This window comes from Homarus americanus, unplaced genomic scaffold, assembly GCF_018991925.1.
Source record: "Homarus americanus isolate GMGI-L3 unplaced genomic scaffold, GMGI_Hamer_2.0 scaffold47964, whole genome shotgun sequence".
Taxonomy (NCBI): domain Eukaryota; kingdom Metazoa; phylum Arthropoda; class Malacostraca; order Decapoda; family Nephropidae; genus Homarus; species Homarus americanus.
Genome location: NW_024712766.1, coordinates 32501 through 37500, shown reverse-complemented (window position 1 = coordinate 37500; position 5000 = coordinate 32501).

The window sequence follows — 5000 nt, the reverse complement described above, 5'->3', positions numbered from 1 at the left end:
TTCTTCCTCTCCCTTTACTCGATCTCTCTTCCCTCTTCCCATTCACCCTCCCTTTCTTCCTGTTTACTCTCGACCTTCCTCCCCACCCCACCCCCTCCTCCTACCTCCCTCCCCCTCCCTCCCCCTCCCTCCTCCCTCCTGTGCCTCAACTCCCTCCCCTTTTCATCCATTATTCTCAATTATCCCACCTGCAGAAGCCCGCCGGGTAGATAGGCACTATTACTCCACGCTGGGTGGCTGAATGGATGGACGATTATCGAGGTTGTTATCGACCTTTCAGTTCTGATGTAATTTTAGAGGTCATAGCGAAGGAAAGAGCGCGCCTGTGTGTGTGTGTGTGTGTGTGTGTGTGTGTGTGTGTGTTCCCGACGACAGGTTCAGCTGTATACCTCATACCTGTAGTAAACATTGACCTCCACACTCTAAAGGAATTATGAGGTATGTTTGTCGAGTCACCAGGAAGGAGGAAGAACAACCACCATTACCAGCTGATACTTGTAGATACTCCTTAGAGAGTCTGGTGGCCCTGGTAGCTGTCATTCCTTCTCCTCCTCCTCATATCACCACTGAGCTTGATAATGGCCTGCAGACGTTGTTATCCTCCTGACTCCTGTACACACCACCGCCTCGTCTTGATAGTCCTAAGCTCTCAGGAAACTATCGTAAATGACACTGTTTTGACCTTCATCACGGGTCACTAAAGTTATATCAGATTGTCATTTTTTTTTAATTGGTCCATAAAAATCGTTCCGTTTGATTTATATTATTGACAAAAAAAAATCATTTCCTCTTCGTCTTAGTCTCCAAAGATTCATTAAAAATTTTCCATTAATTATTGAGTTACTAAGTTATTATAGAATTAGTCCATCTTGTTAAGGCTTTTACCCAATAATGTACAGTGTGTTTATAAGTGACTCATTCGTATTGGCTGAAATATCGTGACTGAAACGCACATAAGTAACACAAATACTGAGACACTGGACCAACTACAACACCTACCTCCATGCTGGCCTTGTTAATGGCAGATGCTAGTAGGTGGCACCCGTGTTGGTAGGTGCTAGTAGGTGGCACTGTGATGGTAGTAGCTAGTAGATGACACTATGATGGTAGTTGCTAGTAGATGACACTGTGATGGTAGTTGCTAGTAGATGACACTATAATGGTAGTTGCTAGTAGATGACACTATGATGGTAGTTACTAGTAGATGACACTATGATGGTAGTTGCTAGTAGATGACACTATGATGGTAGTTGCTAGTAGATGACACTATGATGGTAGTTACTAGTAGATGACACTATAATGGTAGTTGCTAGTAGATGACACTATGATGGTAGTTGCTAGTAGATGACACTGTGATGGTAGTTGCTAGTAGATGACACTATAATGGTAGTTGCTAGTAGATGACACTATGATGGTAGTTACTAGTAGATGACACTATGATGGTAGTTGCTAGTAGATGACACTATGATGGTAGTTGCTAGTAGATGACACTATGATGGTAGTTACTAGTAGATGACACTCACACCAAAAACCTTCTTCATCTCCTCCATCTTGGGTCATCTTCTTGGTTCAGGAGATAATTACCTTTATCACCTGCTCTCACCTGTACCTTCTGTGTGTCATCATTGTGAACCAAGACGAATATCAGAGAAAGAATAATAACATTACAGAAGAGAATGGAAGGGAAAGAAGAGGAGAATAATAAGGAAAAGAATGGAACAGAGGGAAAGATTTTAATACCAACGGGAAAGAACACATCTCCAACACACATTCCTGCCACACCCTAGACTGTGACATCACCTCAATCACCTACAAGAACTACCTTTTAAAAGTATACTAATTAACTTTTCCTAATTACCTTTGCCTTAATTACACCCCCATTCTATTTTGCATTAACTATACTAATGGCATTCTTTAGTTTTTTTTTGTAATTACTGTAATTTATGTATTTAAGGTGTTATGTAATGCTGTATTTGTGTAAGGGTAGAGTTATGTAAGAGTGTTTTTACAGTCGAGGATTTAACGATGGTAGATGGTGATTAGCATTGTTATTCTGGGTAGGTTTAATAAGGCAATTAAGCCGAAAATCTTTATAATTTAGATGGTGAAAGATTAATTATTGTGAAAGGTTAAACCATAGACTCCACCCCCCCCCCTTCCAAGGAGGTTTATTTACCATCGTTATGTCTGGTTTGTGGTTTATTTATCCTTTACTTGGTTTATAAGATACATGGTGTATAATTATTAGACACGAGTTTGGTTTATCTGTGGTTTATAGGTCACCTCTGGTTTAGGTATGGTTAATGAGTAAGTTTTAGGTCCCTACTCTGTTTTATATGGTTTATATCTCACTGTTCTGGTTTATGTTAAGTTTATAAGACACCTGTCGGGTTTATCAGCAAGAAGTAAAACATTAATTTACTATAGTCAGTGAATCTTTAGTTTGGTGTATGTATGTATGTATGTATGTATGTATACCGGTGCTTATTTGCATATCTACATGTGCGTGGATGTTTCAGCGTGTCTCTTTATACGAGTGACGGCAAGAGTCAAAAACGAAAGAGAGAGAAATAGAGAGAAAATTTGAGAGATACGAACGAGACAGAGGGATAATATTCTTTTATTATTTATCTCGTTACTAACAACAACTCTCGGGTTATTAGACTCCGTAAACCAGTAGATAAATAGTCACCGGCTCATAAAAGTCGATAAAAGGCAGTTAATACGTGATAATTCTCTCTCTAATGACCCTCCTGATGGTGTTAGCCAATGAACGCCTCTTTGCCCGTGTAGTTATGGTCGGCTGATTGAAGGACCGCTGGGAAATGATGACCTTTATGGACAATTAGCCATGTTTGAGTTAGTTAGCCAATCGGAGAGTGGCCCTCTTATCAGATAACCAATCACAACACGACCTCGATCAGCTATTGGTGGATGGCCTCATTGCCAGCCAATAGGTGGGCGATTTGTTTATCGCCTGTAGAGTGTGACGTCATTTTCAACTAATCCGAATTTGGTATTTGGTTTAAATTAGATTCAGAGGGTGGATTATTGTAGGTTAGGTTAGATTAGGTTAGGTTAGGTTAGGTTAGGTTAGATTAGGTTAGGTTAGGTTAGGTTAGGTTAGGTTAGGTTAGACTGAATTAGTTTACTTTAGGTTAGGTTGGGTTAAATGAAGTTTGATTAGGTTGGGTTGAATTAGGTTAGGTTAATATTAGTTTAAATTAGTTGAGCATATGTTAGTTTAGCTTGGGTTAAATTGGATAGTTTAGGTTAGGTTAGGTTATATGAGGTTAGACGTAAAGATCTTTCCTCCCGTAACACAGAGCAGCAGCACCAAGACCGTATTTACTACCGAGGAATTAAACATACCGAATTCAGGCTACTTAATAATATCTACATTATTTACACCACAGCGGCCACAACCCATACAGGAACGGCCGCTGGTGATACTGACCCGCGTAATACAACCCTTGATGACGTATTTGTTTTGTATACGTTTTTACGAGAGTATTATACCATTTAGGGCGGCTACAGTGTGAGAGTATGAGGCTGGTGATGAGTTGTGTGCAGTGTGAGGTTGTTGGTTACCTCACACTACCAGGTGCACCTCACACTACCAGGAGTACCACACACTACCAGGAGTACCTCACACTACCAGGAGTACCTCACACTACCAGGGGCACCTCACACTACCAGGGGCACCTCACACTACCAGGAGTACCTCACACTACCAGGGGCACTTCACACTACCCTCACACTACCAGGTGCACCTCACACTACCAGGAGTACCACACACTACCAGGAGTACCTCACACTACCAGGAGTACCTCACACTACCAGGGGCACCTCACACTACCAGGGGCACCTCACACTACCAGGAGTACCTCACACTACCAGGGGCACTTCACCACACCATATATGAGCCAGGCCACCGTGGAGGAGAGGTATAAACCAGTTTGTACCTCAACACAGGTAGTAACAAGTGACTAACATACAAAGTCAGTGTTGACAACAATCCAACATGGCGCGGGGAATCAAATACGGATAACTGGAATTTAATAAAGACTCCTGGGTAGTAAGTAGTGAATTCCTTCCTTGATATATATGCGAGATACTTAAAAGATATTGGTTGTAATGTTATAGGTCGTGGGGTACGTTTATAGAGGTACAGGATGTGTGTGTGGGGGGGGGGGGGAACATTTTAAAACCCAGATGCGTCCTGAAGGGTGTGTGAGAGAGAGAGAGATGAGATGAGTTAATGGAGGTGTTTTATAGGGATTTAGGAAGTCAGGTGATCAAATAGTTTAGGCCATAGATTTTAGGTTTTTGTATAGCTTATGTATTGTACTTTAATGGGTAAAAGTTTGTTTTGGAACATATCTTGCTGACTTCTCCTTCAACCGCCAACAAGACATCATCATGCTCTGTGCGTTTACATTAAGCTTCACTGTCACATTCTGGAAAGGTTTTGTACGGTTTGCCTTTGACACATCTTCTTAACTAGCTGGTTTGTCATGAATTCCCTTACATGTGACACCTACCAGCGACTGTTTTGTTGTCCACCTCAGCTAATCCTCAGAAGAGCAGTTCACGCGCTGACAAAAGAGCGGAGGACGCCTTAGTTATGACCTTGGTTTCCACTTTCTGAGTATATTAGTTAAGCTTTAAATGTTTTGAAAGATACGAACATATTTTCACAATGCTGGATGTTTTATTAAGAGAAATGTTTAGTACCTTGTAGTCTATTAACATTATTATTTGCTCCATAGTCTTGTTTAATAGTTGTTTAACCTCTTTATCAATTGTTTGTTTATCTTGGTCATCAGTTACATCGTGCTCGTGGAGACTTATGGAAGAGATGACCTATGACCTGTGTTCTTGTATCAGTATCACCACTACAGTACATACCTGTCTGGGGTCCTCGTCATCTTTGTGTACTCTCTCAGATGACACGAGTCCAAGTCGACCTTGTGGTAGATTACTGAGGATACCTTTAA